This window comes from Salvelinus alpinus, chromosome 14, assembly GCF_045679555.1.
Source record: "Salvelinus alpinus chromosome 14, SLU_Salpinus.1, whole genome shotgun sequence".
NCBI lineage: Eukaryota > Metazoa > Chordata > Actinopteri > Salmoniformes > Salmonidae > Salvelinus > Salvelinus alpinus.
Genome location: NC_092099.1, coordinates 51382576 through 51404316, shown reverse-complemented (window position 1 = coordinate 51404316; position 21741 = coordinate 51382576). Strand labels below are relative to the sequence as shown.

The following is a 21741-nucleotide window of genomic DNA, read 5'->3' as shown; positions in this document are numbered from 1 at the left end:
GATCAAATTAGGATCCTACATCTGTATATGTTCTCTATTAAACAGAGGACAACCATTAACATTATATCTCTGAGATCCAACAGAGCACTGTTGGATCTCTCCTGACAAGGTGCTGGCAGTTTAAAACGTAATGCTGGAGTTCCTGTGGAAAGCTGCAGAGCGGTGGCTTTGAAAGGTTTTCTAAGTGCTGTTTACACCCTACAGCAGGTGGTGGTCGTTTCTCACTGTTTGACAAGGCTGGCTGGATTGGGAAATTGCTTTAAACTGTTAGAAGGGCACAAATACACTCTCAACTCCAAGCAGCATAGCATCATAGTGCATTACTGCCCCAGGGCTCAGAGCAGGGAAAATAACACTGTATTAGAGGTTCATAGAGATATCTAAACAGTAGGGGAGGAATTTAACAAATTGGCCAGTTCAGGGCCAGCCCAAACTGAACCTCTGGCCCAAACTGAACCTCTGGCCCAAACTGAACCTCTGGCCCAAACTGAACCTCTGGGGGGAGTAGAAACTACACACTGGTTGAACTAACATTGTTTCCACTTCATTTCAATGAAATTACACTGAACCAACGTGGAATAGACATTGAATTGTGCCCTACCTACTGTGCCCAGTGGGTAGGGCTGGGACGATACCAGTATTGCGATATTAGTTAGTACCGTGGCAAGCAAACTTCTTAATGAAAACAGCCCTAATGTTGGAAACAAACATCATTATGTTGTGCTAGAGCACAATATTCTACATACAGCAGGTTTTTAAAGGATCAAAGAGTTTGGTCTGCTTTGTGTTTTCATTTTTGCCATGGAAAAAATATTGCAATACTGGTATCCTCACAGCCCTTGTAGAAACATAGGGCAAAATGATGGATGCTGGCTAAAAATATTCATTTGGTCTCTCAAGCAGCCAACTCCATGACATACTGTTAGCTGGCTCATTTGTTTAGAATACTTTAAGAGAACCCTGTTATTGTCAACAGAGAATGCTTAAAAATCTCCCACTTCAGATATATTTTCTGTAGTAGAAATTAATCATTCCCACCACACTTCCACAGAAAGACACCAAGCTCTTTCATGACTTGTTCTCCATGATGTTCTATTGTCCTCTGTGTGTAAGCTGTCTCAGTTCTGGCGACCCAGTCTCTAGTCTGGGGGGGGGTGGCATTTTCAGCCTTTTATCAATGAAGACAAACTTGTTACTTTAAATTGATGCGGCTAATGCTGAAATGCATTGACACAAGCTGGGGGTACTGACAGCAGAGTGCGAAGCTGGCATAGCACAGTGTGTACAGGAGAAAGAAAGAAAAGAGAGAGAGAAAGAGTGGAGAGAGAGAACAATGAAGACTTCTCTAATTAACGCTGACAGACTGGGTTTAGTAAGCAACACCTTTTCAAATGGCGACAGTGTGACTCACCAGCCAATGCTCTTATCACATATTTTTGTTCTTTCTCTCCCCTCTCTCTATCTCTCCCTTCCTACCTGTCTCTAGCTACATCTCTCCATCAATTGTATTCTGGCAGCTACTCTAAGTGTCATGAGGAAAGATTGACAGATCACCATGGGTAATCAACCTCTCGTCTGAACTTTCTGGCCCTCAGATACCATGATGGGTAATTGAAGCTCATTGCTAGTCAACATCAAGTATGTACCACATACAGACTGACAGGAGAGTAGGCCTGAAGAACAGACACGGGCTCATGACCGGCCCTCTAAACCTGACCTCACGACTGGCCCTCACGACTGGCCCTCAGGACCGGCCCTCACGACCGGCCCTCACGACTGGCCCTCAGGACCGGCCCTCTAGACCTGCCCTCACGACTGGCCCTCAGGACCGGCCCTCTAGACCTGCCCTCACGACTGGCCCTCAGGACCGGCCCTCTAGACCTGCCCTCACGACTGGCCCTCACGACTGGCCCCAAAGAGGGAAACAATCAACAACAGATGATGAGAAAGAGAGAGGTTTTTGATTAAATGGTTTGTCAATGTCTTCCACACACACATACATTCATGCTACGCACACACATTCAGTACCAGTCAAACGCTTGGACACACCTACTCATTCATGTGTTTTTCTTAATTTTTTACTATTTTCTACATTGTAGAATAACAGTGAAGACATCAAAACTATGAAATAACATCATGTAGTAAACAAAAAAGTGTTAAACAAATCAAAATATATATTCTATATTTGAGATTCTTCAAAGTAGCCACCCTTTGCCTTGATGACAGCTTTGCACACTCTTGGCATTCTCTCAACCAACTTTTTGAGGTAGTCACCTATCTCATGAAACCCTGGAGAATGTACAAGAGAAACCCTGGAACGTGTACTGTAGGTGTGTCCAAACTTTTGACTGGCATGCTACACAAACATCATGACTTATTCTACTAAACTTATATGTGTTACTGTAAATACTGAACACTTTAAACAGTTTGCTCTCCAAATCCCCCCCTTCCCCCAGATGTTTAATATTGTTGTAACGATTTTCCTCCTCCTCTTCGTCTGAAGAGGGATCAAATCTGTAGGGATTTGACCAAAACGCAGCGTTGTGAAATGACATGATATTTATTTAAACAAGACGAAAAACGAATTATACTTGATAATAAACAAAATAACAAAACGATGTAGACAGACCTGGACGTAAGAACTTACAATACAACGAAGAACGCACGAACAGGAAAAATGACTACACAAACGAACGAACAAACAAACCGAAACAGTCCCGTGTGGCGCAACATACACAGACACAGGAGACAACCACCCACAACAAACAATGTGAAACCACCTACCTTAATATGGCTCTCAATCAGAGGAAACGTAAACCACCTGCCTCTAATTGAGAACCATATCAGGTCACCCATTAACCAACATAGAAACACATAACATAGACTGCCCACCCAAACTCACGCCCTGACCGACTAACACATACAAAAATAACAGAAAACAGGTCAGGAACGTGACAATTGTACTGTAAATTGTTGACTTCCTCCCTGTATTTATACTTCTGCTACATGTTTATTCTGTTCCGTTGACCTTCATCTTTACTTTATCTATTATTTCTTATTGTCGTCGCATTATCGAGACTGAACCTGCAAGTCAGCATTTCATTGGACTGGGTACGCCATGTGTATCATGGATATGACAAACTTGAACTTGAATTGGAACTTGAACTTGAATGAGTGTGTGTGACTTGTGTATTGGTGCGTGTAGCTGATGTATTCCTGTATCTTTGAGTGTGAATGACCCATAAAACTGGAAGTAAACGGAGTGAGAAGGGGATGAGGACATGCCAGTATTAATAGTAAGAATGAGAAATAGACTTGTTTACAACCTCTAAAAAGTGTCCTGACATCAGACGACTACGTGCAGTGTTGCTGATAACCCACCAGATGATTATACAACACAGCAATGACAAAACCAGATTATGACCGTGATCCTCACTGCTGGTACTGTGCTCCCAAATTCAAAGATGCAGTGACAACAAAACACTGTGCTTCACTATGGTTATAGAAATTGATTATACTGGGGCCTAATGTCTTTTTTTAATACACAATCTCTTGGGATGAGTATTTAAACCTGAACTTTACTGCATTATTGGTGTTGATTTCACAAATGTTTGTCTTCATTTATCAAAGCCTACTTGGTAATTACCCTGGAAATAGCAACAACTTATATTAGAGAGAAAATGACCCGTTTGCAATCATCAACCATCAGCATTATCGATCAGATCTCTCTTTCGTTAAAGAAAATGTTCAGAGTTGCTTCTCACCTCACAGCAATTTTACCAGAGGACCTTTAAGGTTACACTGTACTGTGTTGAGTGTGAAATCCCTGAATGGCTGTTCTAAGATGAACAGTGTTCTAAGAAAACCTAGAACCTGTGTCTATTGGAGGCATGGCCATAGAGGGACAAAGGTCTTCCTTCTTCACCTCGACTATTAAGAACAGAAAGATGCTATTTTACATGAGAACACACCCTGCCTGCAGCTAATTTAAACTGAAGTGTAGTGTAAGACTCAGAAGGCAGTGAATACTGAGAGTGTTGTATTTATCAAATCTCCTCCATCCCCTTCCTCTGCCCAAGGCCTTTAGATTTCTTCAAAGCGTATTGCATATTCAAAGGCTGCATTATGCATACTGCATAGAGAGACCCCAGATTTGATCAAAACTAATACATCACATGGTGCTAAGGTTCTTGCCCTTAATCTGTGATGGTGTTCAGCAAAGGAAGAGAGGAAGCATGCTTACGAAATAAAAACGTAAACAGGAAAATATTTTTACAGATAAAACATCCAAGCTGAGATTTGTGACAGAGGCTTGAGGACAGATTAGAGAAAGAATAAAACAGAGGAACAACGAAGTAAATAACACCTGATTCACCAATACATAATCAATTAGAGTAGAATAAAACAAGTTGTTTGAATAAACTTCATATCATGGCCCACATTGTTGATTACTATTCAGTCTCTTCAAGAAAAATGTCCTGTGCTGTTTTCAATTTGGTGGCAGATAAGCTTTCATACATACACATTCAGTCGAACCTTTCTGTTCATAATCTACCCCTCTGGCCAATACGGTTGCCTCTGTGAATGTTCCACAAGTGGAAAATGACATGCAGTGTTGAAATACAAACATTTGGACAGCGGATGTTGGCAAGGCACAACCTTTAGATAGTCCAGTGAATTATGCCTGCCTCTCAGCAGCTTGGAAACAAGAAACATACTGTATGTTACTGGAAAGAAAGTGCTGCATTAAGAGAAAAGTCAGAGCACTCAGGAGGAGACCAAGGCAAAGCAGAGTTTGAGTTTAACTAATGAACCATCGTTCCTCTGAGTGAGGATAGTAGAACTTCTGTATGTACCTGTCTTCTACCCCAACCATTGTCACCACCACAGGTCTTCTACCCCAACCATGGTCACCACCACAGGTCTTCTACCCCAACCATGGTCACCACCACAGGTCTTCTACCCCAACCATGGTCACCACCACAGGTCCTCTACCCCAACCATGGTCACCACCACAGGTCCTCTACCCCAACCATGGTCACCAAGACAGGTCTTCTACCCCAACCATGGTCACCAAGACAGGTCCTCTACCCCAACCATGGTCACCACCACAGGTCTTCTACCCCAACCATGGTCACCAGGACAAGTCCTCTACCCCAACCATGGTCACCACCACAGGTCTTCTACCCCAACCATGGTCACCAAGACAGGTCCTCTACCCCAACCATGGTCACCACCACAGGTCTTCTACCCCAACCATGGTCACCAGGACAAGTCCTCTACCCCAACCATGGTCACCACCACAGGTCTTCTACCCCAACCATGGTCACCAAGACAGGTCCTCTACCCCAACCATGGTCACAAAGACAGGTCCTCTACCCCAACCATGGTCACCAAGACAGGTCCTCTACCCCAACCATGGTCACCACCACAGGTCCTCTACCTCAACCATGGTCACCAAGACAGGTCCTCTACCCCAACCATGGTCACCACCACAGGTCCTCTACCCCAACCATGGTCACCACCACAGGTCTTCTACCCCAACCATGGTCACCACCACAGGTCCTCTACCCCAACCATGGTCACCACCACAGGTCTTCTACCCCAACCATGGTCACCAAGACAGGTCCTCTACCCCAACCATGGTCACCACCACAGGTCCTCTACCCCAACCATGGTCACCACCACAGGTCCTCTACCCCAACCATGGTCACCACCACAGGTCTTCTACCCCAACCATGGTCACCACCACAGGTCTTCTACCCCAACCATGGTCACCAAGACAGGTCCTCTACCCCAACCATGGTCACCACCACAGGTCTTCTACCCCAACCATGGTCACCACCACAGGTCCTCTACCCCAACCATGGTCACCACCACAGGTCTTCTACCCCAACCATGGTCACCACCACAGGTCCTCTACCCCAACCATGGTCACCACCACAGGTCCTCTACCCCAACCATGGTCACCACCACAGGTCCTCTACCCCAACCATGGTCACCACCACAGGTCCTCTACCCCAACCATGGTCACCACCACAGGTCCTCTACCCCAACCATGGTCACCACCACAGGTCTTCTAACCCAACCATGGTCACCAAGACAGGTCCTCTACCCCAACCATGGTCACCACCACAGGTCTTCTACCCCAACCATGGTCACCACCACAGGTCTTCTACCCCAACCATGGTCACCAAGACAGGTCTTCTACCCCAACCATGGTCACCACCACAGGTCTTCTACCCCAACCATGGTCACCACCACAGGTCTTCTACCCCAACCATGGTCACCAAGACAGGTCTTCTACCCCAACCATGGTCACCACCACAGGTCTTCTACCCCAACCATGGTCACCAAGATAGGTCCTCTACCCCAACCATGGTCACCACCACAGGTCTTCTACCACAACCATGGTCACCAAGACAGGTCCTCTACCCCAACCATGGTCACCACCACAGGTCCTCTACCTCAACCATGGCCACCACCACAGGTCCTCTACCCCAACCATGGTCACCACCACAGGTCCTCTACCTCAACCATGGCCACCACCACAGGTCCTCTACCCCAACCATGGTCACCACCACAGGTCCTCTACCTCAACCATGGTCACCAAGACAGGTCCTCTACCCCAACCATGGTCACCACCACAGGTCCTCTACCCCAACCATGGTCACCACCACAGGTCTTCTACCCCAACCATGGTCACCAAGACAGGTCCTCTACCCCAACCATGGTCACCACCACAGGTCTTCTACCCCAACCATGGTCACCAGGACAAGTCCTCTACCCCAACCATGGTCACCAAGACAGGTCCTCTACCCCAACCATGGTCACCAAGACAGGTCCTCTACCCCAACCATGGTCACCAAGACAGGGTCTAAAAATCCTTCCTGTCTCATTCTTAGTAATTGTGAAGTGTTTTTGAGAGGAATTCAGAAATTCAAATACCATTTATCACAAGTCTAGATGGTTTTAAAGCGACCAGAATGTCTGTCACTCTCACACACCTTTCAAACCAAGACGTTTTCCCGCCACACTTTAGCATCCCGCCAACTTTTTGCAGACTTTTCTTGATACACTGCATTCGGAAAGTATTCAGACCTCTTGACTTTTTCCACATTTTGTTACGTTACATACAGCCTTATTCTAAAATTCATTAAATAAAACAAGTTCTCATCAATCTACACACAATACCCCATAATGACATCACAATACCCCATAACGACAAAGCGAAAACAGGTTTTTAGAATTTTTTGCAAATATTCTGACCCTTTGCTATGAGACTCGAAATTGAGGGCAGGTGCATCCTGTTTCCATTGATCGTTCTTGAGATGTTTCTACAACTTGATTGGAGTCCACCTGTGGTAAATGATTGCACATGATTTGGAAAGGCTCACACCTGTCTATATAAGATCCCACAGTTGACAGTTCATGCCAGAGCAAAAACCAAGCCAAGAGGTTGAAGGAATTGTCCGTAGAGCTCCAAGACAGGATTGTGTTGAGGTGAGGCAAAGATCTGGGGAAGGGTACTAAAACATTTATGTAGCATTGAAGGTCCCCAAGAACACAGTGGCCACCATCATTCTTAAATGGAAGAAGTTTGGAACCACTAAAATTCTCTGGTCTGATGAAACCAAGATTGAACTCTTTGACCTGAATGCCAAGCGTCACATCTGGAGGAAACATAGCACCATCCCTACGGTGAAGCATGGCGATGGCAGCATCATGCTGTGGGGATGTTTTTTAGCGGCAGGGATTGGGAGACTAGTCATGATCGAGGAAAAGATGAACAGAGCAAAGTACAGAGAGATCCTTGATGAAAACCTGCTCCAGAGCACTCAGGACCTCAGACTGGGATGAAGGCACACCTTCCAACAGGACAACGACCCTAAGCACACAGCCAAGACAACGCAGGAGTGGCTTCAGGACAAGTCTCTGAATGTCCTTGAGTGGCCCAGCCAGAGCCCAGATTTGAACCTGATCGAACATCTCTGGAGAAACCTGAAAATAGCTCTGCAGCAACGCTCCCCATCCAACCTGACAGAGCTTGAGAGGATCTGCAAATACAGATGTGCCAAGCTTGTAGCGTCATACCCAAGAAGACTCAAGGTTGTAATTGCTGCCAAAGGTGGCCCACGCTAATTTCAATTGAGTAAAGGGTCTGAATACTTATGTAAATGTGATATTTCAGTTTTTCAATTTTTTATACATTTGCACAAATAAAAATAAAAACATTTTTTTTTGCTTTGTCATTATGGGGTTTTGTGTGTAGATTGGTGAGGGGGAAAAAACAATTTAATACATTTTAGAATAAGTCTGTAAACTAACAAAATTGGGCACTGTAATATGAAAGGTATTGCCAGCAACAAAGCCTCTACTTTAATTTCCGCCACCCGACCTAGTCATGATTGCGGTAAAGTTCTGCCTACGGCTTAGTTTGAAATGTAACCGTTATGCTGAGGCGGCGAACCATCGGTTGGGTTAAAAGCGGAAGGCACAGGACTTTGTGTACAATTGACCAAAAAAGGATCTTAATGTCACTTCACCCATCTTTTCTCGTAGCCCACCACACGCATTGTTTTCTTAACCACAATTGGATGGATCCGGAATTAATTAATGTGGGAATAAATATTACTGAGTGACGAAAATACTGGAATAAAGTATATGCTAATGCAATCGAAGGCATCACATTTTTGAAAGGCATCAAAGTCATCCAAGTGTTCTAATACATTTGAAGCAATAGCCTATTTGTGGTAAACTGTTTCTGAACCGTTTCGTACTTCTTTGAGACTAGTGTGGGGACTTGATAAGTCCATGTCAGATTTTTCTTTTCACTGAATCTCCATTTGGATATTGATTAGACTACAATTAGGCTGTGGAAATGTTAGCTAAGTTGATGTGAGTGCTGCTCACGATTATCTTGTCTAGTTTGATCATGTATTATCTCTGATCAGAACATTTTGCCAGCACGTTATGTAGCTTAACAAGTGGATTATTTTTCTCTTCACTCACAGTCGCTTAGTAGCCTAGGCCTTCTTCCGACCCTATGAATTATCTTAACCAATCAATGTGATTTTGTTTCACTAAATCTCTGTCTGTATATTTGTTTTTCTCTGGCTGGGCTATAGTGGACGTGGTATAGCTCATCTAAGATCAGAAACATTTAGCATTCAATAATGTAGCCTAAATCACTGATCAGAAACATTTAGCATGCTATAATGTAGCCTAAATCACTGATCATAAACATTTAGCATGCAATAATGTAGCCTAAATCACTGATCAGAAACATTTAGCATGCAATAATGTAGCCTAAATCACTGATCAGAAACATTTAGCATGCAATAATGTAGCCTAAATCACTGATCAGAAACATTTAGCATGCAATAATGTAGCCTAAATCACTGATCAGAAACATTTAGCATGCAATAATGTAGCCTAAATCACTGATCAGAAACATTTAGCATGCAATAATGTAGCCTAAATCACTGATCAGAAACATTTAGCATGCAATAATGTAGCCTAAATCACTGATCAGAAACATTTAGCATGCAATAATGTAGCCTAAGTCACTGATCAGAAACATTTAGCATGCAATAATGTAGCCTAAATCACTGATCAGAAACATTTAGCATGCAATAATGTAGCCTAAATCACTGATCAGAAACATTTAGCATGCAATAATGTAGCCTAAATCAAGTGTAGGGCTATTACTTTGCTCGATCAGTACAGGCAACTTCAAAAGCCTGTGGAGGTTGTGAAATATAAACATGAGAAGAGCAAATCAAATTGTATTGGTCACATACACATGGTTAGCAGATGTTAATGCGAGTGTAGCGAAATGCTTGTGCTTCTAGTTCCGACCGTGCAGTAATATCTAACAATAGGATAGCTATTATTTCCTGTCAGTATCATGATACTCTCAATGTAAGACCCCACGCCTGGTCCCTAACAAAGTGGTGTGAGGGTAGGAAAGAGATGAAGCGTGGATCAAAAAAGCATTGGCTCTGTTCTAAAATATCACATTTTCTTTTATATGACAGTGGTTCCACATGTTTACACTAGCCGTGACGCGAGTTGTGTGGGAAAAATATGAATTGTATTTTATTCTGTTATATTTCCTTGTATTCGAAGCCTACTATAAAACATATGTGTTGATGTGTAACTATTGATTTCCTGTGTATGGCGCAGTCATGTAGCCTATAGACTGCACAGACCAGGAACATCGTTCAACTCAAAATATGCTATTCTATTGTTTTGACAATACATTTTATTAGTCTTATAATATTTGGATTCTTTGTAATGGTTTATATTCAATGTATTTACTAAAATAGACCACCCACATCGACCCACGTCTAGTCCCACTCCTAAACGTGCCGGCGTGTGCACAGGGGATATAAAAGGCTTATCCCGGCAAGAATGTGATAAAAATACAACATACCGTAAAGTCTGTCTGTAAAGGGTGTTAAAATAAAGACAAGCTAATATTACCCAAAGCTACTTTATGCAGCAGCTGACTGAATGTCACTGGGTCCTGAGTCTCTTCCCTATCACCCTCAGGCTGCCCAGGGAGAATGGAACCTGGTCATTTAAGTTGTATGGAAACTCAGGTACTTAGGGTGTGTAACCTGAACCTGAACCTGCTTCATCTCAAATGGCACCCTACTACCTATATGATGTACTACTTCTGAACAGGGCCAATAGTGCACAACCTCTGACCAGGGCCCATAGTGCACGACTTCTGACCAGGGCCCATAGTACACGACTTCTGACCAGGGCCCATAGTGCACGACTTCTGACCAGGGCCCATAGTGCACGACTTCTGACCAGGGCCCATAGTGCACGACTTCTGACCAGGGCCAATAGTGCACGACTTCTGACCAGGGCCAATAGTGCACGACTTCTGACCAGGGCCCATAGTGCACAACCTCAGACCAGGGCCCATAGTGCACGACTTCTGACCAGGGCCCATAGTGCACAACTTCTGACCAGGGCCCATAGTGCACAACTTCTGACCAGGGCCCATAGTGCACAACTTCAGACCAGGGCCCATAGTGCACAACCTCAGACCAGGGCCCATAGTGCACGACTTCTGACCAGGGCCAATAGTGCACGACTTCTGACCAGGGCCCATAATGCACGACTTCTGACCAGGGCCCATAATGCACGACTTCTGACCAGGGCCCATAGTGCACGACTTCTGACCAGGGCCCATAGTGCACGACTTCTGAACAGGGCCCATAGTGCACAACTTCTGACCAGGGCCAATAGTGCACGACTTCTGACCAGGGCCAATAGTGCACGACTTCTGACCAGGGCCCATAGTGCACGACTTCTGACCAGGGCCAATAGTGCACGACTTCTGACCAGGGCCAATAGTGCACGACTTCTGACCAGGGCCCATAGTGCACAACCTCAGACCAGGGCCCATAGTGCACGACTTCTGACCAGGGCCCATAGTGCACAACTTCTGACCAGGGCCCATAGTGCACAACTTCAGACCAGGGCCCATAGTGCACAACTTCAGACCAGGGCCCATAGTGCACAACTTCAGACCAGGGCCCATAGTGCACGACCTCAGACCAGGGCCCATAGTGCACGACTTCTGACCAGGGCCAATAGTGCACGACTTCTGACCAGGGCTCATAATGCACGACTTCTGACCAGGGCCCATAATGCACGACTTCTGACCAGGGCCCATAGTGCACGACTTCTGACCAGGGCCCATAGTGCACGACTTCTGAACAGGGCCCATAGTGCACGACTTCTGAACAGGGCCCATAGTGCACAACTTCTGAACAGGGCCCATAGTGCACGACTTCTGAACAGGGCCCATAGTGCACGACGTCTGACCAGGGCACATAGTGCACGACTTCTGAACAGGGCCCATAGTGCACGACTTCTGACCAGGGCCCATAGTGCACAACCTCAGACCAGGGCCCATAGTGCACGACTTCTGAAGAGGGCACATAGGGGATAGAGTGCCATTCGGGACACATTCCTGCTCTAACACTGTCCTCAATCTGACTGAGACTTCATGTTCCTGGGTCTTTGAATGCGCTGCGCTCCAGGGAGCCATTTTAGCCCGCAGTAAGTTTCTCAGAAAACATGTGCACTTATGGTGGAGAGGAGCTAGGAGAGAGGCATGTTAAGTCTGTGTGTGTCTCTCTCTTCAGCCAGCGCTAACAGAAGTTCCCTAAGACTGTGGTGAAATGAGGGCAGACAGCTGGACTGGCCAGCCAGTGCAGATGGATGACTCTGTTTAGTGCACTGATAAAGCCGACAAACTTTGCCGGTATAACTTTTCCAGTAGTGCATTATACTGTGAAGAAATAGGTAAAACACTGTTCACTCATTGAGACACTCAATGAGACCTACTCCCTATACAGAAACACCTGGCCCACGCTATCGAGTATTTTAGCTTTTTGGACAGTTAGCTATTCGTCAATCGCTCCAGGCTACTACCTTTCTCTGGCTACTGAATATCACTATATTATTTCTCTCAGAATTAATCTACAAATATTGGAAATCTTCCCCACTATATCCCATTATGCACTGCTTTACTTCCAAACAGTCTCATGTAAACTCTTCTGACTAAGATTGTATTTGTACATCTTCATAACAGCCAGTCAGAGCATCTCTGGTTTGCTTCAAAATGAAAATTTGATCCCTAAACTCTTCCTAGTAGCAAACATCTCTCTCTCACACGCACAAGGCTTTAAATGTACAGTTTAAACATCCACTGGTGTTTGGATGGAGATATACTGTTACACCACAAAGTACCATGTTTAGGATGAGTTTAAATGTGTTTACAGTGTGTGGAATGTGTTATTCATATAGGGCCTGATTCCGATTTAGGAAATTACGCTTCTCAGTAGTCGGTATTCAGACTTACTTTATGAATACCAACTACTGAGACTTACCTTACCTCAGACTTATCTTACTCTATAAGGCCATAAGCAAACAAGAAAACGCTCATCCAGAAGTGGCGCTCCTAGTGACCGGGGACTTTAATGCAGGGAAACTTAAATCAGTTTTACCAAATTTTGACCATTATGTCACATGTGCAACCAGAGGGTAAACAACTCTAAATCATCTTTACTCCACACGCAGAGATGCATACAAAGCTCTCCCCCGCCATCCATTTGGCAAATCTCACCATAATTCTATCATGTGACAAATAAAGTTTTATTTTATTTGAAGGTGAGTAATGGGCTTTGCAGGCGTGGTTCCCTTGCGCGCACTGAATAAATGTAATTCAACTGCTGAAAACCCCACCACTTGCTGCCCAAAAGATTTTCTCATGGAGTTTTCATTCAAAAGGGTTTTCAGTACATTTAACTTAAGCCTTCCATTTAAATACGGTGTACCTGTTAGTTAGAATTTTGTCGTCAGACTCGATAGAATTTATCGAGAGAACAGGTTGAGAATATTAGGGGCCAATGAAAGAAAGCCATCTAAATACATGCATATACGTCTCCGTTTCAGTACCAATTTGGTAGATTTAAAAAAAAAATACTCTGATCTTGTAGATTATTTAGAGTTAGGAAAGTATTTATGAAAAATTAAAAACAGATTTTGAGAGCCTTTACGCACGAAAGAAAGAAAAGGGTGGTTTGATTAATTTTGAACATTGCCATATTCAGTTCTTTAACTCATGATAATGTTGGAAGACTAGTGTATATAGAATTATGATAGGGAGAATAGTGTACAATAGTAGGCTATACTCTATTGCCTGCACTAACCATGGTACTGTGTGATGACACAGCCAAGTATTGCGCCATGCGTCGGGTTCAAACTGTTACGGCTTGGTCTGTGCTCTGCTCCATAACAATTTAATTTGCCTACATGTTTTTTTGTTATATTATCAACTGTTATATTATCAACTAATGATACTCAGCAACAACCACACGGCAGTGACAGAGTTTACAGAGGAAGCAAATGAAGGTAAACGAAACAATGTAATTATATGGAATGATAATGTAGGCTATACCAACTGAAGGGAACTAACAGTAAATTGGCGGTTGAATATGTGTCGTTATTAGGCCTACTGACTGTCGATACTGATAGTGGCTAATATTTAACATGATAGAAATAGGAAACAACTAAAGTCGGGGTAGCGTACAATTTAAAAGGCCATACAATTGTTATTCTGGCACAGCATTTCATAAACTTCACTCTTGGAAAAGTGATATGTTGATATGCTTCAGTTTGCTGCCATATGACTGTTTTCACATTTGTCTCCAGCGATTATAAGGTAAAATATATCTAAAGCAAGTGTAATTTATAATTCCCTTATCCAAACGGATTACACATTTACCTAGCTCTTATCAAGTTGTACATTACAGTGCATGGAGAATGATGTTATTTCTATCGGAAAAATAAAGTAAATGCTTTTTCTTCTTGGAACTGGTAGGGTCACTAGAACTTATTCATGGTTTCCTCGCGCGTAAATGTAGTGGAATTAAGTAAGGGTCAGAATATAGTGTATCTGTAGACCACCTCCGCCACACCCTAATTTATTCCATCTCCACCCCAAACAAATAGCGGGTGTATAGCATGCTATTCTCATGCTTACGTTCGATCAGAATACACATAGAGAGAAAAGTGCATAAAAAGGGATGTTAAGGTCCATTCACGCTTGTATAACTCGGGTTGGAATCAGACCCATACATCAATATTGAAAAAGTGTCCAAATATTTACAGTGGCTTGCAAAAGTATTCACCCCCCTTGGCATTTTTCCTATTTTGTTGCCTTAGATCTGGAATTAAAATGTATTTTTGGGGGGTTTGTATCATTTGATTTACACAAGACATTAGTGTGAAACAAACAAGAAATAAGACAAAAAAACAGAGAACTTGAGTGTGTATAACTATTCACCCCCCAAAGTCAATACTTTGTAGAGCCACCTTTTGCAGCAATTACAGCTGCAAGTTTCTTGGGGTATGTCTCTCGCTTGGCACATAAAGCCACTGGGTTTTTTGCCCATTCTTCAAGGCAAAACTGTTCCAGCTCCTTCAAGTTGGATGGGTTTCGCTGGTGTACAGCAATATTTAAGTCATACCACAGATTCTCAATTGGATTGAGGTCTGGGCTTTGACTAGGCCATTCCAAGACATTTAAATGTTTCCCCTTAAACCACTTGAGTGTTGCTTTAGCAGTGTGCTTAGGGTCATTGTCCTACTGGAAGGTAAACTTCCGTCCCAGTCTCAAATCCCTGGAAGACTGAAACCGGTTTCCCTCAAGAATTTCCCTGTATTTAGCGCCATCCATCATTCCTTCAGCACGATGCTGCCACCACCATGCTTCACTGTGGGGATGGTGTTCTCGGGGTGATGAGAGGTGTTGGGTTTGTGCCAGACATAGCGTTTTCCTTGATGGCCAAAAATATCAATTCTAGTCTCATCTGACCAGAGTACTTTCTTCCATATGTTTGGGGAGTCTCTGACATGCCTTTTGGCGAACACCAAACGTGTTTGCTTATTTTTTTCTTTAAGCAATGGTGTTTTTCTGGTCACTCTTCCGTAAAGCCCAGATCTGTGGAGTGTATGGCTTAAAGTGGTCCTATGGACAGATACTCCAATCTCCGCTATGGAGCTTTGCAGCTCCTTCAGTGTTATCTTTGGTCTCTGTTGCCTCTCTGATTAATGCCCTCCTTGCCTGGTCTGTGAGTTTTCATGAGTTTTCATCCCTCTCTTGGCAGGTTTGTTGTGGTGCTATATTATTTCCTAACCCAACCCTTCTCCACAACTTTGTCCCTGACCTGTTTGGAGAGCTCCTTGGTCTTCATGGTGCTGCTTGCTTGTGATGCCCCTTGCTTTGTGGTGTTGCAGACTCTGGGGCCTTTCAGAACAGGTGTATATATATACTGAGATCCTGTGACAGATCATGTGACACTTAGATTGCACACAGGTGGACTTTATTTAACTAATTATGTGACTTCTGAAGGTAATTGGTTGCACCAGATCTTATTTAGGGGCTTCATAGCAAAGAGGGTGAATACACATGTACGCACCACTTTTCAGTTTTTAATTTTTTTGAAACAAATAGTTTTTTTCATTTCACTTCACAAATTTGGACTATTTTGTGTGTCCATTACATGGAATCCAAATAAAAACCCATTTAAATTACAGGTTATAACACAATTAAATAGAAAAAACGCCAAGGGGGATGAATACTTTTGCAAGGCACTGTACATATGGACACTTCCCACAGTCACAAGCATCCCCCTAAACGTACAACCACTAGAAATGATTCTCTGAGAACTACTTCTCATTAGAAACCCAGCAGAGCCAGAACCACTCCCACCAACACAACCCAGATAGAAGCCTGGCCTGGCAGGAACCACCATTATATCTGATCATTACTTCCTCAATACCTTTTGTTCTCAGAACGGAACTATCAGTTCACCTTCATGATCTTTGCATAGCAAAATGTGCCCCCGATTCATCAAGATACCACCAAATGGGATTTTGTCTCCTTGACAAGCAATCGTGCTCTGGGGAAAAATAACGACCAAATAATTGGTGGAAGAACTGTCTCCAGTGTTGAATGTCCCCATCGCCCCCACCTCCCCACCCTGTCCTGTGTGTGCTAGAGCATATAGTCTGACAGAGTAATATCAATTCAGCCCAGCTCTGTGGCCATAGGGTGAAGAATTGAGATGCACATGTCTCAACACAACAAAATGCATAGGTGCAACAAAAAAATACAAAAAATAATAACATTCAATTTAATTAGGAATTCTCAGGGGGAAAGCAGTAGTCTGACTGACAGAATTCTATGGCTGTGTGGCAGGGCTAAACTTAACAAACACATTACTGTTTGAGAGCTGTCATTTATAAGCGAGAAAATGAATTATAATCAATTTTAATTGGTGTTATATTTTATAGGCCAGCTGTTTTGAAAATAGGTAATAAAAACTGCACAACGACAACGTTAATGCCTATATTTTCATTTGTTTTACTATCCTTGTGGGGAACAAACAATTGATTCCCATTCAAAATCCTATTTTCCCAAAAACCTAACCCTTAACATAAACCCAACCTTAACCCCTAACCCTAAACCTAATTATAACCCTAAACCTAACCCTTAAGCCTAAAATAGCCTTTTTCCTTCTGGGCACCAGTGAAATGTCCCCACTCATCCGAATTTTCCTTGTTTTAAGATCCTTGTGAGGATTTCTGGTCCCCACAAAGATAGTAAAACCAAAAACAACAAACAAAGCATATAGTACATCAAATCTCTGTGATGTATACACTATGTGTTACAGTCTCTGTGATGTACAGTGCCTCCAATAAGTGCCCTAAATAAGTTTGGCTGTAAATTTACAAGTCATATAATAATAATAATAATAATACAGGCTTGTTTACTATAATATGGGGAGGGGTGGTAGGGTTGGAGGGTAATAAAGGGGAAAAAAGAACAAATTAAGATGTGTGTATATATATATGTATGTATTTATATGTATGTATGTATGTATGTATCTGTATAAATCAAATCAAATTTTATTTGTCACATACACATGGTTAGTAGATGTTAATGCGAGTGTAGCGAAATGCTTGTGCTTCTAGTTCCGACCATGCAGTAATATCTAACAAGTAATGTAACAATTTCACAACTACCTTACACACACAAGTGTAAAGGAATGAATACGAATATGTACATAAAAATATACTGTATATGGATAAGCGATGGCCGAACGGCATAGGCAAGATGCAGTAGATGGTATAGAGTAGAGTATATACATTCGAGATGAGTAGTGTTGGGTATGTAAGCATTATATAAAGTGGCATAGTTTAAAGTGACTAGAGATACATTTATTACATCCTATTTTTAATTATTAAAGTGGCTAGAGATTGAGTCAGTATGTTGGCAGCAACCACTCAATGTCTCAGTCCCAGCTTTGATGCACCTGTACTGACCTCGCCTTCTGGATGATAGCGGGGTGAACAGGCAGTGGCTCGGGTGGTTGTTGTCCTTGATGATCTTTTTGGCCTTCCTGTGATATCGGGTGGTGTAGGTGTCCTGGAGTGCAGGTAGTTTGCCCCCGGTGATGCGTTGTGCAGACCTCACTACCTTTTGGAGAGCCTTACGGTTGTGGGCGGAGCAGTTGCCGTACCAGGCGGTGATACAGCCCGACAGGATGCTCTCGATTGTGCATCTGTAAAAGTATGTGAGTGTTTTTGGTGAAAAGCCAAATTTCTTCAGCCTCCTGAGGTTGAAGAGGCACTGTTGCACCTTCTTCACCACGATGTCTGTGTGAGTGGACCATTTCAGTTTGTCCGTGATGTGTACGCTGAGGAACTTAAAACTTTCCACCTTCTCCACTACTGTCCCGTCGATGTGGATAGGGGGGTGCTCCCTCTGCTTTTTCCTGAAGTCCACGATCATCTCCTTTGTTTTGTTGACATTGAGTGTGAAGTTATTTTCCTGACAGCACACTCCGAGGGCTCTCACCTCCTCCCTGTAGGCCGTCTCATTGTTGTTGGTAATCAAGCCTACCACTGTAGTGTCCTCTGCAAATTTGATGATTGAGTTGGAGGTGTGCATGGTCACGCAGTCATGGGTGAACAAACAGGGAGTACAGGAGAGGGCTGAGAACGCAGCGGGGTGGAGATGTTGTTTCCTACCCTCACCACCTGGGGGCGGCCCATCAGGAAGTCCAGAGCTTAATGTCTCGAGCTTAATGACGAGTTTGGAGGGTACTATGGTGTTAAATGCTGAGCTGTAATCTATGTGAGTGCTACGGGGCGGTAGTCGTTTAGCTCAGTTACCTTAGCTTTCTTGGGAACAGGAACAATGGTGGCCCTCTTGAAGCATGTGGGAACAGCAGACTGGGATAAGGATTGATTGAATATGTCCGTAAACACACCAGCCAGCTGGTCTGCGCATGCTCTGAGGACGCAGCTAGGGATGCCGTCTGGGCCGGCGGCCTTGCGAGGGTAAACACGTTTAAATGCTTTACTCATGTTGGCTGTGAAGAGCCCACAGGTTTTGGTAGCAGGCCGTGTCGTTGGCACTGTATTGTCCACAAAGCGAGCAAAGAAGATGTTTAGTTTGTCTGGGAGCAGGACATTGTGGTCCGCGACGGGACTGGTTTTCTTTTTGTAGTCCGTGATTGACTGTAGACCCTGCCACATACCTCTCGTGTCTGAGCCGTTGAATTGCGACTCTATTTTGTCTCTATACTGATGCTTAGCTTGTTACATTGCCTTGCGGAGGGAATAGCTACACTGTTTGTATTCGGTCATGTTTCCGGTCGCCTTGCCCTGACTAAAAGCAGTGGTTCGCACTTTCAGTTTTGCACGAATGCTGCCATCAATCCACGGTTTCTGGTTGGGGAAGTTTTTAATAGTTGCTGTGGGTGCAACATCACCGATGCACTTGGTAATAAACTCGCTCACCGAATCAGCGTATTCATCAATGTTATTATCCGACACTATGTGGAACATATCCCAGTCCACGTGATCGTAGCAATCTTGAAGCGTGGAATCAGATTGGTCAGACCAGCGTTGAGCAGACCTGAGCACGGGCTTTTCCTGTTTTAGTTTCTGTCTATAGGCTGGGAGCAACAAATTGGAGTCGTGGTCAGATTTTCCGAAAGGAGGGCGGGGCAGGGCTTTGTATGCGTTGCGGAAGTTAGAGTAACAATGGTCCAGGATTTTTTCCACCCGGGTAGCGCATTCGATATGCTGATAAAATTTATGGAGTCTTGCTTTCAGATTAGCCTTGTTAAAATCCCCAGCTACAATGAATGCAGCCTCAGGATATGTGGTTTCCAGTTTACATAGAGTCCAATGAAGTTAATTCAGGGCCATCGATGTGTCTGCTTTAGGGGATATATATACGGCTGTGATTATAATCGAAGAGAATTCTCTTGGTAGATAATGCGGTCGACATTTCATTGTAAGGAATTCTAGGTCAGGTGAGCAAAAGGACTTGAGTTCCTGTATGTTTTTTTGATCACACCACGTCTCGTTAATCATAAGGCATACCCCCCCGCCCTTCTTCTTAGCAGAGAGTTGTTTGTTTCTGTCGGCGCGATGCGTGAAGAAACCAGGTGGTTGTGCCGATAGCGTGTCTCGAGTGAGTCACGTTTCCGTGAAACAAAGAACGTTACAATCTCTGATGTCTCTCTGGAAGGCAACCCTTGCTCGGATTTTGTCTACCTTGTTGTCAAGAGACTGGACGCTGGCGAGTAGTAAACTCGGGAGCGGTGCGCGATGTGCCCGTCTAAGGAGCCTGACCAGAAGACCGCTTCTTCTGCCCCTCCTGCGGCGCCGTTGTTTTGGGTCGCCAGCTGGGATCCGATCCATTGTCCTGGGTGGTGGTCCGAACAGAGGATCCGCTTCGGGAAAGTCGTATTCCTGGTCGTAATGTTGGTAAGTTGACGTTGCTCTTATATCCAATAGTTCTTCCCGGCTGTATGTAATAAAACTTAAGATTTCCTAGGGTAACAATGTAAGAAATAATACATAAAAAAACATAATACTGCATAGTTTCCTGAGAACGCGAAGCAAGGCGGCCATCTCTGTCGGCGCCGGATGATAGCTTTTTTTTAATGTACAGTGGCAAGAAAAAGTATGTGAACCCTTTAGAATTACCTGGATTTCTGCATAAATTGGTCATAAAAAAGTGTGTGTTTGTCTATTCTTGTGAAAAAGCGTGTGTGAGCAAGGAGGCCTACAAACCTGACTCAGTTACACCAGCTCTGTCAGGAGGAACGGGCCAAAATTCACCCAACTTATTGTGGGAAGCTTGTGGAAGGCTACCTGAAATATTTGACCCAAGTTAAACAATTTAAAGGCAATTCTACAAAATACGAATTGAGTGAATGTAAACTTCTGACCCACGGGGAATGTGATGAAAGAAATAAAAGCTGAAATAAATCGTTTTCTCTACTATTATTCTGACATTTCACATTCTTAAAATAAAGTGGTAATCCTAACTGACCTAAAACAGGGATTTTTTTTACTCTGATTAAATGTCAGGAATTGTGAAAAACTGAGATTAAATGTATTTGGCTAAGGTGTATGTAAACTTCCGACTTCAACTGTATATCTATATATATTTGCAAAAAGATACATGGGGGATTAGAAGTGATGTAGACAATTATATTGATGGAAGCTACAATCTATCTGCAATATTAAAGCTGATCTACCCCCCCAGAAAAAAAAAAAAAAAAAAAAGAGGAAGCCTGTATAGAATAAATATATTCCAAAACAAGCATTCTGTTTGCAACAAGGCCCTAAAGTCATACAGCAAAAAATGTGCCAAAGCAATAAAGTTTCTCCTGAATACAAAGTGTTATGTTCGGTACAAATCCAATACAACACATTACTGAGTACCACTCTCCATATTTTCAAGCATAGTGGTGGCTGCATCATGTTATGGGTATCTCCTCAAGAGGTGGGTGGACAAACAAAAACCCACAAATTCGGACAAATTCCAAGCATTGATTATGCAAGAATGGGCTGCCATCAGTCAGGAGGTGGCCCAGAAGTTAATTGACAGCATGCCAGGGCGGATTGCAGAGGTCTTGAAAAAGAAGGGTCAACACTGCAAATATTGACTCTTTGCATCAACTTCATGTAATTGTCAATAAAAGCCTTTGACACTTATGAAATGCTTGTAATTATACTTCAGTGATCCATAATAACATCTGACAAAAATATCAAAAGACACTGAAGCAGCAAACTTTGTGGAAATGAATATTTGTGTCATTCTCAGAACTTTTGGCT

The 21741-nt window shown here is 43.5% G+C and overlaps 1 protein-coding gene across 2 annotated transcripts in view; it reads right to left on the bottom strand.

Annotated features, from left to right (window-relative positions):
• LOC139539044 (receptor activity-modifying protein 1-like) overlaps nucleotides 1-21741 on the bottom strand; it is a 115075-nt gene that overhangs the window by 64595 nt on the left and 28739 nt on the right. The window lies entirely within an intron of this gene.